A 16,974-nucleotide genomic window follows, 5' to 3' on the forward strand; every position below is an offset into this window, starting at 1 on the left:
TTTTGCTATGCCTATTCTACGATGCCTATCACTTGCTTATCATGCCTCCGAAATTGCCACGTCAAACCTCTAACCCACCATGTCCTAGCAAACCGTTGATTGGCTATGTTACCGCTTTGCTCAGCCCCTCTTATAGCGTTGCTAGTTGCAGGTGAAGATTGGAGACCGTTCCTTGTTGGAACATTATTTTCTTGTTGGGATATCACTATATTATCTTGTTATCTTAGTGCATCTATATACTTGGTAAAGGGTGGAAGGCTCGGCCTCTCGCCTAGTGTTTTGTTCCACTCTTGCCGCCCTAGTTTCCGTCATATTGGTGTTATGTTCCCGGATTTTGCGTTCCTTACGCGGTTGGGTGATAATGGGAACCCCTGACAGTTCGCCTTGAATAAACCTCTTCCAGTAATGCCCAACCTTGGTTTTACCATTTTCCACCTAGCCTCTTTCTCCCTTGGGTTTCCGGAGCCCGAGGGTCATCTTATTTAAACCACCCCGGGCCAGTGCTCCTCTGAGTGTTGGTCCAACCTAGAGCCCCTTGTAGCGCCACCTCAGGGAAACTCGAGGGCTGGTTTTAGTTGTACAGATTGCTTATCCGATTGTGCCCTGAGAACGAGATATGTGCAGCTCCTATCGGGATTTGTCGGCACATTCGGGCGGTGTTGCTGGATTTGTTTTAACTTGTCGAAGTGTCTTGTAGAACCGGGATACCGAGTCTGATCGGAATGTCTCGGGAGAAGGTATATCCTTCGTTGACCGTGAGAGCTTGTCATGGGCTAAGTTGGGACCCCCCTGCAGGGATTTGAACTTTCGAAAGCCGTGCCCGCGGTTATGGGTAGATGGGAATTTGTTAATGTCCGGCTGTAGATAACTTGAACCTTAATTTAATTAAAATGAATCAACCGTGTGTGTTACCGTGATCGTCTCTTCTCGGCGGAGTCCGGGAAGTGAACACGGTGTTGGAGTAATGCTTGCCGCAGGTTGTTCTCTAGTTATTCGTTCGCGCTTTTCCTTCTCTTCTCGCTCTCTTTTGCGAACAGGTTAGCCACCTTATATGCTAGTCGCTTGCTGCAGCTCCACATATTTTACCTTGCCTTACCTATAAGCTTAAATAGTCTTGATCGCGAGGGTGCGAGATTGCTGAGTCCCTGTGGCTCACAGATTACTTCCAAACCAGATGCAGGGCCTGATGACTCCGTTCCAGATGACGCGCTTGAGCTCAAGTGGGAGTTCGACGAGGACTCATGCCGTTACTATGTGTGTTTCCCTGATGATCAGTTGGGGCGATCGGGACCGTGTCGCATGTTGGGTTGGTCTTTTATTTTGGCACCGTAGTCGGGCCATGAGTGATTGGATGATGTAATGCTATTTATGTACTTTGTCTGACGTGGAGAGTGTAAGCCAACTATGTACCTTCCCCTTTTGTAATTTATATTACATGGGATGTTGTGAAGATTGCCTAACTTGCGGCATTGCTTTCAATGCGGTTATGCCTCTAAGTCGTGCTTCGACACGTAGGAGATATAGCCGCATCGAGGGCGTTACATGTTGGTAATCAGAGCCTTCCCTGACATTAGGAGCCCCCACTGTTGGTCGTTTTTAGCAGCCGAGTTGAGTCTAGAAAAAAATGTTTTGAGTCATTTAGGAATTATATATAGGGAAGTTTAGGAATTCTTTTTACTCCCCAGTCCCTTCATCGCTCTGGTAAGGCATCCTGACGTAGAGTTTTGACTCTTCTCTTCTCAAATTTCACTAAAAAATTTTTAGGATCACGCGGGTATCTTGGAATCGTTCCGATGGATTTGTGATGAGAACATTGTTCTTGGTGCCTCCTGTCATTTAGGGGTTGTGGCAGTGTCCCGGGGAGTTGAGCTCCGAGGTGTTGTCATCACAATTTTATCGTTGCAGTTCTGGAATACCTGAGTTTAGTACGCCGACATCGAAAATCTCTTTTATGTAGTTGTTGGTGAGATAACCTCGACGCCACCCAGTACTGGGCGGGAGTTCGGGAGTATTGCCATAACTTGTATAACGGATGCTTTTCGAAGGTTGAGGTAGATGATTTCCGAAGTTTTTCTCAGTTATGTGTTGAAGGATGGATACAGCTGGATGTAGGATTTGCTAGATTTGGGTGAGATATTATGCTTCCCCTGTATCCCCAACACCTTATTGCATAACCGGAAAGGTTCGGGAGTTTCATAGGTGGGAATTCTTGTAGCTCTAGTTCTTCTTCCACGGATATTTGGTTTGAGATTGGGATTTCTTACCGAGTATTCGTTCTTGATCCATACCTTGTTGATTTTTTTCCTCTACCTAAATTCTAAGTGGCTTCTCAATTTATGGATATGTGACCATTTCAAATGGAATACATTCGTTCATTTTGTTCGGATGTGAAGACTATATGTTGCAATTTCATACCGCTTGATTCAGCTTCATTTTATCTGTCAATGTGCTAACGGATGTCACCCTCTTCAGGATGGCTCCCGCTGAGAGCAGCAATCAGAATCAGAATCAGGATCCGCCACCACCTCTCCCTCCTCCGGAGGCATGGCAAGCTGTGATGGCCGCTACCAATGCAAACACGTAGTTGATCATGCAAATTCTTCAAGAGCGCAACCAAGCGAACAAAGGCAACCAAGGCAACAATCAGAATCACTTTGCTACACTTAACTAGTTCCTTGCTAACGGGCCAAAGACCTTCAGCAATTGTGTTGAGGCAACTGATGCTGACGATTGGCTCGTAGACTTATGCAAGAATTTCGAGTGCAGTAACATCAGGACTGAGGACTTTGTCAAGTTCGCTTCCTTCCAACTCAAAGACCAAGCTGCAGAATGGTTCCAGCAGTACAAGGATTCCAGAGCAGGCCGTGTGATTACCTGGGATGAATTCCGTCAAGACTTCAAAGCTCATCATATTCCTCAGAGCATGGTTGAAAGCAAGCGTGAGGAATTCTGCAACCTGAAGCAAGGCTCTTTGTCTGTCTATGACTACAACAAGTAGTTTCAGAAGCTCGCCCGCTTTGGTAAGCAGGACGTCCCTAACGAGAAGAGCATGATATACCAGTTCAGGGGTGGTCTCAGAGAAGAAATCCAGCTAGCTCTTGTTCTCTTTGAGCCCTTGAGGTACGATGAGTTCTACAACATGGCATTGAAGCAAGAGGCTGCCCAACTGAGGTGTGATGCTTCCAAGAAGCGAGTCAGAGATGCTACTCCTTCTTCCTCTACTCAAGTGGCCAAGCAGCAGAAGATTTGGCTTCCTCCTCCTCTGTTCCGTCAGCCGTATCAAAAGAGCAAAGGTGGCAGTGGATCTTCCCACCCACCCAACCCTGGCTTTCAGAACAAGACTTCGTCTCAAGCTTCAAGATCGAGTGCTCCGTATCACCGTCCGCTTTCAGAGGTCACGTGCAACAAGTGCCAACAGAAGGGTCACTATGCCAACAAGTGCTTCAACCAGAGGCGTCTCCCTCCTCCTCCTCCTGTGAGATCGGCAAGTAGAGCTGTGGTCAAGCATAACCCCAAGTACGCCAAGGTCAACATGGTGAATGCAGCTCAGGCAGAGGACTCGTCAGAGGTCATCATGGTTAACCTTCCTGTTAACGATATTCCCGCAAGAGTTCTTTTTGACACTGGTGCATCGCATTGTTTCATCTTGAGACCTTTTGCATCTAAGCATGATTTTGTTACTCAAGTGTTGCCAAAACCGTTGGCTATTGTCTCTCCGGCCCGTCAAATGACATCTTGAGTATGCGTTCCGGATGTTACAATCACTTTGGGTGACTATAAGTTCTTGTCTTCTCCAAATGTTCTTGGTGACTCGGATATTGATCTTATTCTCGGAATGGATTGGCTTTCTAAGCACAAGGCTCTTCTTGATTGTGCAGCCAGGCAGATTCAATTGACTCATTCGTCTGAGGATGACATTGTCTTTACCGCTCGTGATGATACCATCCGTCTGTTTTCTCTCAATGAGAAGGGTGAACTGGATGCCATCTCTCAAATTCCAGTCGTTTGCGAATATCAAGACGTCTTTCCAGAAGAGCTTCCAGGAATGCCTCCGCACCGGCCAGTTGAATTCATCATCGATCTTGAGCCTGGCACGGAACCGTTTTGCAAGCGTCCTTACAAGATCGGACCTGAAGAGTTGAAGGATCTAAAGAAGCAACTCGATATTCAAGAACGAATGGGTCTCATCCGACCTAGTTCTTCTCCGTGGGGTTGTGGAGTTCTTTTTGTGAAGAAGAAGGATGGAACGGACCGACTTTGTGTTTACTACCGTCCATTGAACAAGAAGACTATCAAGAACAAATACCCACTTCCCAACATCAACGAGCTGTTCAAACAACTCAAAGGTGCCCAAGTATTCTCCAAGCTTGATCTCCGTATGGGTTATCACCAGATTCGAATCCGTGAGCAAGATATTCCCAAGACGGCTTTCAGGACAAGCTATGGTTCATATGAATACACTGTCATGTCTTTTGGCCTCGTCAATGCTCCTCCGACTTTCTCTCGCATGATGAACTTCATCTTCAACGCCTACTCCAATGACTTCGTTTTGGTCTATCTCGACGACATTCTGGTCTTTTCCAAGAACAAGGAAGATCATGCAAAACACTTGCGTTTGTGCTTGATAAGCTCAGGGAACACCAGTTCTACGCCAAGTTCTCAAAGTGTGAATTTTGGCTCGATGAGGTTCTTTATCTTGAGAATATCATCTCTGCCAAGGGCATTGCGGTGAATCCTGAGAAGGTGTATGCAGTTGTGAATTGGGAACCACCTCAGAACGTGAAGCAACTCCGTAGCTTCCTCGGTCTCGCAAGCTACTGTCAAAGGTTCGTTGAGAACTTTTCAAAGATCGCGAAGCCTCTCTCAAATCTTCTCCAGAAGCACGTCAAGTACGTTTGGTCTCCGGAGTGTGACATTGCTTTCAACACTTTGAAAGAGAAATTGGTCACTGCTCCAGTTCTGACTCCTCCTGATGAATCCAAACCGTTCGAGGTCTTCTGCGATGCCTCTCTCCAAGGTCTCGGTGCAGTGTTGATGCAAGAGAACAAAGTTGTGGCTTATACTTCTCACCAGTTGAAGCCCAACGAGAAGAACTACCCCACTCATGACCTCGAGTTGGCGGTAGTTGTGCATGCTCTTTTGACTTGGAGACATCTCTTATTGGGAATAAAAGTGGACATTTTCACTAACCTCAAGAGTCTCAAGTACATCTTCACTCAGCCTAATCTCAACCTCAGGCAGACTCGATGGGTCGAAATGATTCAAGAGTATAATCCGAGTATCGAGTATACTCCAGGCAAGGCCAATGTGATTGCTGATGCATTGAGCAGGAAGGCTTATTGCAACAGTCTGATTCTCAAGCCTTATCAACCCGAGCTTTGTGAAGCTTTCCGCAAACTCAATCTGCAAGTTGTTCCTCAAGGTTTCCTCGCCAACCTTCAAGTCTCTCCTACCTTGGAAGACTAGATTCGTCAAGCTCAGCTTCTTGATGCCATGGTGAAGAAGGTGAAGATTGGGATTGCCAAGAGTCAACCCAAGTACAAGTGCTACCACCTTGATGACAAGGATACTCTCTTCTTCGAGGATCGTATTGTTGTGCCCAAAGGTGACCTTCGTAAAGTGATCATGAATGAGGCTCACAATTCACTCCTCTCCATCCACCCTGGGAGCACGAAGATGTATCAGGACCTTAAGCAGGCTTATTGGTGGACTCGAATGAAGCGCGAGATTGCTCAGTTCGTGAATGAGTGTGATGTCTGCAGAAGAGTGAAGGCAGAACACCAAAGGCCAGCTGGTCTCCTCCAACCTCTTGCCATTCCAGAATGGAAGTTTGACCACATTGAGATGGACTTCGTGACTGGGATTCCAAAGTCCAAGCGTGGCAATGATGCTATATTCGTTGTCATTGACAAACTCACTAAAGTGGCTCACTTTCTGCCTATCAAAGAGTCTATCACTGCAGCTCAATTGGCGGAGCTGTATACCTCTCGGATTGTCTCGCTGCACGGTATTCCATATGTGATCTCTTCAGACCGTGGCAGCATGTTTACCTCCAAGTTTTGGGATTCTTTTCAGAAGGCCATGGGCACCAACATCCGCTTCAGCACTGCTTTCCATCCTCAAACTAGCGGTCAAGTCGAGCGTGTCAACCAGATTCTTGAAGATATGCTCACGGCTTGTGTGATCTCCTTCGGCATGAAGTGGGAGGATTGTCTTCCATATGCTGAATTCTCCTACAACAACGGTTTTCAAGCAAGTTCGGGCAAGGCCCCATTCGAAATTCTGTATGGCAGGAAGTGTCGTACCCCTCTCAACTGGTCTGAAACCGGCGAACGTCAACTTCTGGGAAATGACTTAATCACAGAGGCAGAGGAAATATGCAAAGTCATTCGAGATAACCTCAAAGCAGCCCAATCGCGCCAGAAGAGCTACTATGATAGTAAGCACCGTGATTTGTCTTTTGAGATCGGAGATCATGTTTACCTCCGCGTCTCTCCAATGAAAGGTACTCGTCGCTTCGATATCAAAGGAAAGCTTGCCCCTAGATACGTGGGACCTTTCAAGATCGTCAGCAAGAGAGGCGATCTCGCCTATCAAATCGAGCTTCCTTCAAACTTTGCAAATGTGCATGACGTGTTCCATGTCTCTCAGCTCCGCAAGTGCTTCAAGACTCCTAACTGCACCGTCAACTTCGAAGACATTGAGCTCCAAGAATATCACTCTTATCGTGAGCACCCCGTTGCTATTCTTGAAGAGACTGAACGCAAGACTTGCAATAAGTCAATCAAATTCCTCAAAGTCAAGTGGTCACACCATTCCGACCATGAAGCCACCTGGGAATGCGAGGATCACCTCCGTTCTGAGTACCCGGCGTTCTTCCAGTCCTAGATCTCGGGACGAGATCCTTTCGTAGTGGTGGAGTGTTGTAACACCCCGAATGTAATTTACCCAATATGTAATCCAACTCTTGCCGTTTCCGGCGTTAAGTTATTTTATTTTCTCGGGTTCGGGTTTTTGTCTCCGTGTGTTGTTGTTCTTGTCTTGCATCTCATATCATGTCATCATGTGCATTGCATTTGCATACGTGGTCGTCTCATGCATCCGAGCATTTTCCCCGTTGTCTGTTTTGCATTCCGGCGTTCCGTTCTACTCCTGTGGTCATTTCTACCTTTCTTTCGTGTGTGGGGTTTAAACATTTCCTGATTGGACCGAGACTTGCCAAGCGGCCTTGGTTTACTACAGGTAGACCGCCTGTCAAGTTTTGTACCGTTTGGTCTTCGTTTGATGCTCCAACGGCTAACCGAGGGACCGAGAAGGCCTTGTGTGTGTTGCAGCCCAACACCCTTCCAATTTGGCCCAAAACCAACCAAAACCATCTCCATCATCTAGAGCGTTCGATCACGATCGCGTGGCCGAAAACCGCACCTCATTTGGACTCTCCTAGCTCCCTCTATGGCTATATATAGCCCCCCTCCGAAATCCATGGGTCCTTCTTCCCCAAACCCTAGATCTATCTACCACGCCGCCGCCGGACATGTCCGTGTCCTACCGGACAAAATTCCGCCACTGCGCCCGGCCTGTCAGGGAGCGCCATGTGTCCCGCCGGGGCTCCCGCCGTGCCGGCCCGCCCGGCCCAGGGAGGGCCCCCGAGAGCCCGCGCCTGCCGCCGCCCTCCTTCCTCGTCGCGCCGCCCGTGGCTTCTTCTCCCCACACTCCGGCGGCCGAGCCACCTTGCCGCCCGACACCCACCGGCCGCCGCGCCGCCGCAGGTCCACGCCGCCGGCCACCGCCTCCCCAAGGCCTCGCCGCCGACGCCGCCCCTCACCGCCGCGGCCAGCGCCGGCGAGCTCCTCCCCGCTCTGGCCGACTCCTCCTCCGGCGGCCCCGACGACTTTTCCGGCGAGCATCGGTTCCCGTGCACGAGCTGGATCTAGATCTGGGATATTTGCCTCGGTTGACTTTCCTCCAGAAACCCTAATTTTATTGCTATGTCCATCGTGCCGTAACTTTGCATCCGTAGATCCATTTTGGGCGTATAGCATATCAAAATGTTCATCTCTGAGAGTACATCATTTCATCTCATTGCATCATTTTCTTTTGAGTTCATCTTGATGCCCGAAATGCTGTTGGAAGAGTGCTATTTGAGATAATTGTCAGATCTGCTGCTCCAAATAGATATTTGTTATTTTTCCCATGATTATTGTGTGCATGATATACCCCTGAGCTCTACATATGTTTTGTTATGTGTTTTGTCATATTTCCAGAGGTGCCATCCATGTAATTTTGTGATGTGTGTGGTGACTAGCACAAGCTTGCAAAGTGGAGCATTTGTTAATGCTGATTTCAAGGACTTGGTAATTCCACTAAGTCCTTGGACTGTTTTTATCAACATGCCATATGTTCATGTTGTTTCCTAGTGATCCGTGCCACTTTTGAGGATGATCAGTAAGGATGATTTGTTAATATTATAGTGCTCTATCCATCCATGTCTTTGTTTGCAATTATGGAGAATCCTAGCTCTACTTTTGCTATTTCATGAATCTGGGCAGATTGTCTACTTGTTAGCGATTTTGCCGAGGATGTTGTAGTTGATCCATGCATGCTATGTTATTGTTCTTGCCATGTCTAGCTTGCATAATGTGTATTCTTGATGGGTGTATGCTTAGATTGTCGTGCCTTGCTCTGTAGTGAGTGCATCGAGCTCGTAAACATGCCTACTGATATCTGATTTGCATGCTCCAGTTTTTCTCTAAGTCTGTGATCTGATTATGTTTCTGCCATGTTCACATGCTTGCAATTGTATTTTCTGATCCCTTTTGGCTCAAGGTCACTAAAGTACTTTTGTTAAGCTCTTTGAGTAGCTCCATGCCATGCTTTACTTTGCCATGTCAAGTTCTTTAGCTTATAGTTTTCTTGCTCCAAAGTGTGCTAGCTGATCTGAAATTCCAGACAAGTGTTAATTTCACTAAGTCTGAAATCTGTTTACCAATTGCACTTTTGCCATGCTTGTTTGAACCTGTTAATGGATGAATTGGCCATAGCTCAGTGTTCATCTTTTGTTAAGCTTCATGAATGGATCGCTTCCATGTATTTTGTTGCCATGTTTGTGTGCTTTAGCATAATTACCTTGTTGCATGTAGATGGCTACTTGCTGTTTATCGCAGACCGGTGCCATATTTGTTTTGCTTGCCATTTCCAAACCGTGTCTCCGATTCACGTGATCTTTATATTGTTTTCAAGCGAAATCATCTCACCTTTCCAGTGGCACACTTGGATGTCCAAGTTGAGGCAAGGGTCAATCTTCCTTGTCAAATCTTGCATATGCATCCCATCTCGCATCCCGCATAGCATACCATGTTTGCATCATGTTGTTTGAGTTTGCACGTGGTTGATTGTGTCCTTTTTGCTTGTTTGTCTTGTTTGGGTAGAGCCGGGAGACGAGTTCTCTAATGAGGAGCCCGTTGAGTTTGCTTTCGAGGATCCAGTCAACTTTGACAACTTTGCAGGCAAGATGATCCTACCCTCGAAATCACTTCTATCTTTGCTTTGCTAGATGCTCGCTCTTTTGCTATGCCTATGCTACGATGCCTATCACTTGCATATCATGCCTCCGAAATTGCCACGTCAAACCTCTAACCCACCATGTCCTAGCAAACCGTTGATTGGCTATGTTACCGCTTTGCTCAGCCCCTCTTATAGCGTTGCTAGTTGCAGGTGAAGATTGGAGACCGTTCCTTGTTGGAACATTATTTTCTTGTTGGGATATCACTATATTATCTTGTTATCTTAATGCATCTATATACTTGGTAAAGGGTGGAAGGCTCGGCCTCTCGCCTAGTGTTTTGTTCCACTCTTGCCGCCCTAGTTTCCGTCATATCGGTGTTATGTTCCCGGATTTTGCGTTCCTTACGCGGTTGGGTGATAATGGGAACCCCTTGACAGTTCGCCTTGAATAAAGCTCTTCCAGCAATGCCCAACCTTGGTTTTACCATTTGCCACCTAGCCTCTTTCTCCCTTGGGTTTTCGGAGCCCGAGGGTCATTTTATTTAAACCCCCCCGGGCCAGTGCTCCTCTGAGTGTTGGTCCAACCTAGAGCCCCTTGCAGCGCCACCTCGGGGAAACTCGAGGGCTGGTTTTAGTTGTACGGATTGCTTATCTGATTGTGCCCTGAGAACGAGATATGTGCAGCTCCTATCGGGATTTGTCGGCACATTCGGGCGGTGTTGCTGGATTTGTTTTAACTTGTCGAAGTGTCTTGTAGAACCGGGATACCGAGTCTGATCGGAATGTCTCGGGAGAAGGTATATCCTTCGTTGACCGTGAGAGCTTGTCATGGGCTAAGTTGGGACCCCCCTGCAGGGATTTGAACTTTCGAAAGCCGTGCCCGCGGTTATGGGCAGATGGGACTTTGTTAATGTCCGGTTGTAGATAACTTGAACCTTAATTTAATTAAAATGAATCAACCATGTGTGTTACCGTGATGGTCTCTTCTCGGCGGATTCTGGGAAGTGAACACGGTGTTGGAGTAATGCTTGCCGCAGGTTGTTCTCTAGTTATTCGTTGGCACTTTGCCTTCTCTTCTCGCTCTCTTTTGCGAACAGGTTAGCCACCTTATATGCTAGTCGCTTGCTGCAGCTCCACATATTTTACCTTGCCTTACCTATAAGCTTAAATAGTCTTGATCGCGAGGGTGCGAGATTGCTGAGTCCCTGTGGCTCACAGATTACTTCCAAACCAGATGCAGGGCCTGATGACTCTGTTCCAGATGACGCGCTTGAGCTCAAGTGGGAGTTCGGCGAGGACTCACGTCGTTACTATGTGTCTTTCCCTGATGATCAGTAGTGGTGCCCAATTGGGGCAATCGAGACCGTGTCGCATGTTGGGTTGGTCTTTTATTTTGGCACCGTAGTCGGGCCATGAGTGATTGGATGATGTAATGCTATTTATGTACTTTGTCTAACGTGGCGAGTGTAAGCCAACTATGTACCTTCCCCTTTTATTATTTATATTACATGGGATGTTGTGAAGATTGCCTAACTTGCGACATTGCTTTCAATGTGGTTATGCCTCTAAGTCATGCTTCGACACGTAGGAGATATAGCCGCATCGAGGGCGTTACATCGGTATCAATGAAAGGGGTAGTATATGTGGACTGAACTGCAGAATGCCAGAATGAGAGGGGGATAGCTAGTCTTATTGAAGACTACGCTTCTGGCAGCCTCCATCTTGCAGCATGTAGAAGAGAGTAGGTGGTAAGTTCACCAAGTAGCATCGTATAGCATAATCCTACCAGGCGATCCTCCCCTCGTCGCCCTATGTGAGAGCGATCAACAGGTTATATCTGGCACTTGGAAGGGTGTGTTTTATTAAGTATCCGGTTCTATTTCTCATAAAGTCAAGGTACAACTCTGGGTCATCCTTTTACCGAGGGACACAGCTATTCGAATAGATAAACTTCCCTGCAGGGGTGCACCACATTACCCAACACGCTTGATCCCTCTGGCCGGACACACTTTCCTGGGTCATGCCCGGCCTCGGAAGGTCAACACGTCTCAGCCCTACCTAGGCACAACAGAGAGGTCAGCACGCCTGTCTAAATCCTATGCGCGAAGGGGTCTGGGCCCATCGCCCATTCCACACATGCACATTGCGTACGCGGTCGGAAGCAGACCTAGCCCCCTTAATACAAGCGCAGGCTTACGGTCCAATCTGGCGCGTGCCACTCAGTCGCTGACGTCAAGAAGGCTTCGGCTGATACCACGACGTCGAGTTCCCATAACTGTTCCCGCGTAGTTGGTTAGTTTATACAGGCCAGTGGCCAGACTCAGATCAAATACCAAGATCTCGTTAAGCGTGTTAATTGATGTAACCGCGGACGCCGACCAGGTCCAGACCCACCTCTCACCTAGGTGGTCTCCACCTGCCCTGTCGCTCCACCACAAAGTAACAGTTGGGCGCCATCGGGAACCCAGGACCACCTCTACCAGGATGGAACCACCTGTCCCTTCAGCCCCCACATCAGAATCACTTGCGGGTACTCTACGAGCCAACCCGACTTTAGTCACCACATGTATCACGTATTATGTATATAGGTATATACCCGTGATCACCTCCCGAGTTATCACGGACCGATAGTATAGCATGGCAGACGGACAAGAATGTAGGGCCACTGATGGAATACTAGCATCCTATACTAAGCATTTAGGATTGTAGGTAAGGGTAACAACTGTAGCAACAATGATAGGCTATGCAGCAGAACAGGATTAATCGAAAGCAGTAACATGCTACACTACTCTAATGCAAGCAGTAGAGATAAGGAATAAGCGATATCGGGTTGATCAAGGGGGGCTTGCCTGGAAGCTCTGTTGAGAAGGAAGGGTCGTCGTCAACGTAGTCATACTTAGGGGCATCAGCATCGGTCTCGGGGTCTACCAGAAAGAAGTAACAGAGGGGGAACATAATATATAACAGAGCAATCAAAGTATCACATATCATAACAAGGCATACGATGTGCTAGGGATGACCTAACGCAGTACTAGGTGTTACTGGCGAAGGGGGAAAACATCCCGGAAAGTATTCCCGGTGTTTTACGTTTTCGGACAAACGGACCGGAGGGAGACAGTTGCAGGTTTGCTATGATAGGGACGTGGGGTAGACGAACTCACCACGAACTCAGATTCGTCTCGTCATTCTGAGCAACTTTTATGTATAAAACTCTTTCGTCTGAGTTATGGATTATTTACTACGAATTTTCAAAGATTTAAACATTTTATGAATTTATTTTAATTTAAATATATATATATATATATATATATATATATATATATATATTGCGTCAGCATGATGTCAGTGGTCAACTTTGACCGTTCACCAGTCAAACTCATAGATAGGCCCGTTTGTCATTGACTCAGCTAACTAAACAAGATTAGTTAGTTTAATTAGTCATTGGGTTAATTTAGCAGATTTAATTAAGTTAATAAATTATTTAACTAATTAATTAATTATTATTTTTCTAATAATTATTATTCTTTTAATTATTTTCTCTCTTTTTTTGAAAAGGGGCGTGGGGGCCCATAGGCCAGTGGCCCATCACTACTAGGGAAAAGCCTATACACAGAATTTTACCAGTAGCGCTGTACAAAATCAAGCGCTGCTGCTACTTAGTAGCAGCGCACGTAAATAAACCGCGCTACTGCTATGACTTTAGCAGTAGCGCGTACTAGCGAAAAGCGCTGCTTCTATGTTTGAACTAGGCGCACATGGCTAGCGCAACCTAGCAGTAGCGTGTATAATGACCCAGCGCTACTGCTAATCTCCTTAGCTGCAGCGCGCTTACGTGTAAAGCGCTGCTGCTAACGGAAATAAAATAAAGTGAAAAACATGTAGAAAAGTAAATGAAAATGAAAGAAATAGAAAAAGGAGAAAGGGAAAAAATAAAATGTAAATAAAAATAAAAGAAAAAAGGGAAAAAAGGAGAAAGGAATAGCAGTAGCTGGTTTCAGTAAACGCGCTATAGCTAACTTAGCTATAGCGTGTTTCCGGAAACGCGCTACCGTTACATTTCACTTAAACAGCGGTTTCCCCCCACCCCGCCCCCCGGCCACCAATTCTTCCCCAATTCGTCCCTCGCCCTCGCCGCCGTCTCCTCACTGCCGCCACCCGAGGCCGCCCTCAGCCTCACCGCCGCCGCCCGAGACCGCCCTCAGCCTCACAGCCGCCGCCCGAGGCCGCCCTCAGCCTCACAGCCGCCGCCCAAGGCCGCCCTCCATGTCACCGTCAGCGCCCTCCACCTCACCGCCACCCGAGCCCGCCCAGGACCGCCCTTGCCCGTGCACGAGCCCACCCTCTCCGCCCCTGCCTCCGTCACCGAGCACCTCCACGCCACTGTCTCTCCCCTCTCTGTAAGTCCCCCACCCCTCCCCCTCACTCATCTCTCTCTGTATTTTAGGGAAAAAATTTGATGTTAATTAGATGTTTTTCAGTTAGGGCACTAGAGTTTTGCTAGGTTAATTAGGTTAGTAGTGCTGCTAGTAGTATTGGTACAATAGGTTAATTAGGTGATGTTAAATGAATAACATAAATGAATGAAATTAGTAGTTAACTAATTTTTTTTCCTTTCATCATTATAGAGCACTAAAGTTAACTGAACTTTGTTCGATTAGTAGTTAAATGAATTTTCTTCTACACTGTTTGCACATGTGGTTGCTCGTGTATATTTGGACACTGTTTGCAGGGAATGATGCTTAGTGGCCTATGTTTTGCCGAAATGTTGATTCATTTCTTTTCCGGCAAATTTCAGGTTCTCGATTTGTCCACTTTTTAGCAAAGCTCATGCCGAAATTTTTCGTGAATTTTGGCATGACTTGTGCTACAAACTAGGACATATCGAGTGCCCGTGATTTGCCGCACCAGGAAGGAGTCAACATTCCTGCAAAACAATAGGCCTTTTTTATGTCATTATTCATTTTATTAGGTCTAGAATTAATTGACTAGATTTAATCATAGGAAACATGGCTAGCAACGATGAAGGACAGGGTTCTGGTGATTGCGACGACGCCTACCGGGCGGCAGACGAATTTTTAGCCTTACCGATGATCTCACCGATGTTATTGCTGGGCCCACCGGTGGCATCGGGGACTGAGACCGACACGCAGACCGGTGCTGAGACTGAGACCGGCGCTCAGACTCAGACCGGCATCGAGACCGGCGCTGAGACTGAGACCAGCGCTGCCTCGGGGAGTGGAGCCGGTGTAGAACCGAAAGCAAAGAGGCAACGGTTCCTAACAAACTCAGGACTACTAGAGTGGTGGTCACGGAGGTGGACGACGGCAATTTTGAGCCAACGGCGCCCGAGGAAGCGCGTCGATGCTACGACAATCAAATAGGCTGCATCGTACGGACAACCGCCACCATCAACGACGAGAAACTACAGAAGATAGAAAATATGAGGAGCTCCCTCCTAAAGAAGTTTCACTAGATATTCTTGTTCCCGGGCCGGAATGAGAAGGATTATAAAGATCCAGATGAGGACCCGGCAATGAAGAAGATAAACAAACACGCCATGACCAAGTTTAGCGACGCGTCGGCCGCCTGGAAAAATCGAGTGGAAGCAAGGATCATCGACAAGAAGGAACCCTACTCCGAGATTGTAAAGGATAATCCGACAATCACGGAAGAGCATTTTCAAATATTCAAGGAGGCTTGCGATGCCGAAGATGCCAAAAAAAAGTCTAAGTACATGAAGGGGCTTCAAGAGAGGAACATTGGGAGCCACCACCTCGGAAGCCGTGGTTACGGCGGAAAGAGGTCCAAATGGGCCAAGGAGGACGCGGAAGCCGCGAGTCTGGGCATCCCAGACCCCTTGGCGGAGTTCACCATCCCGCAGGAGCGTGACGTCCCCAGGGCTCGGCACCATTGGGACCCAGTGAAAAAGGTTTACGAGACAACACCGATCATTACGGAGTTCATGAGACTGCTGTTAATTTTAGTTTCTGATCAATTCGACTACACACGTTAGTCATATTTGTAAACGATCGTTGTGCCTTTTGCAGAGAGAGCAGCACAGGATTGCGGCTGAAAGCGACTTGCCGTCTGAGGCATTGGCGAAGCCCAAGTGGGACACTCCATTCAACCGGGCGTTCAACATATTGAAACAACAACCGGTGGATACTCGACCGTCGTATGGACGCATGCACGGTGTCGGAGACGGCGCCACGTGGAAGAAGTACTACCGTGAGACCACAGAGGAGAGAAAGGAAAGACGGAGGTTAAATGAAGAAAACATCGACAAGAGGGTTGAGATTGCGGTTGAGAAGAAATCAACTGAGACAGTCACAACAGCGGTAGCTGCCGCAAAATAGGTGGCTTTAGATATTTCTACTATCTTGGTTCCGACCGTTTTCAATTGGACCAGGCAAAATCCAAAAAAAGATGCAGCGGACTTTCCACTTGCTGACTTCTTGGCGGGGAGCAGCTCGACTAGCGTTGCACCAGCACCTGCAGCTGCACCTACTCCCGCACCGGCTCCCGCACCCGACGTGCTAGTCGGTGCTTCGTCTTTGGCTGAGCTTGACGCCCTCACGGTATCTGTCACACCGGCCCCCTTCAATATAAATGTATAATCTCCCGCTTTCGTTGCCTTTTGGATGTCTCACGTCGCAGACTTTTCTTTGCAGGCCGACGAAACCCCGTGCACCATATTGTACACCATCGGCGACCAAAAGGTGGACGTGGGGAAGGCGAGGATAATGGAGCCGAAGGAACCATTGTTCCACAGCCGGTCGATCCCCCCGAATGTCTTGAAGGTTTCTGTGGCCAGTGTCAAACCGGGCCACGAGAAGTTGCCTCCTCCAGTACTACTAGGGGATGACGACGAGACACCGCAGCGGCTTGGTGATTGTTGCAATGCTGGGTGAGTCCTGTTGTGGCCAAACAGTCTGCTTCGTCTGGAGGCGGCCGGGAGCACACCCACGAGCACGCAGCCTCAGCAAGGTATGAACATCAACACCCCACCTACCCAATTATCGTCGGGTGTCGGGTTGGGTGATAGCGGACGGGGTAAGGAGGAGGCTCCATTAGTCGCTGATGACGTCGCCATGGATGAGGATGAGGACGACAATGGCGCTGCTGAACAGTATGTCTATACTGGCGCCTCCTCAGGGTTTGAGCGTCATGATTCGGTGCCTGAATTGCCGTCTCAACATATTATGGACGACCTTCCGGTAGTAAAGTAGTTTAGGAAGATAGCGAGGAAAGGAAAAAAAGTTGTTTCTATGATCCAGCCGCCTCAGCAGCCTCGGCTTCAGGACCGTATAGATATCCCCGGTGCGGACAAATGGCATATCCCCGGTCAACCAATCCTACCTGCAACAGCGCTACAGGCCAGATTCGGCGATCTAAAGAGACTTCATGACGATGTGCTGTGGGTAGAGAAAGACCTCATCGCCTCGAAAGATCCAGGATACCCACTCTACG

Source organism: Triticum urartu, chromosome 7A (genome assembly GCF_056163025.1).
Source record: "Triticum urartu cultivar PI428250 chromosome 7A, HENAU_Tu73, whole genome shotgun sequence".
Taxonomy (NCBI): Eukaryota; Viridiplantae; Streptophyta; class Magnoliopsida; order Poales; family Poaceae; genus Triticum; species Triticum urartu.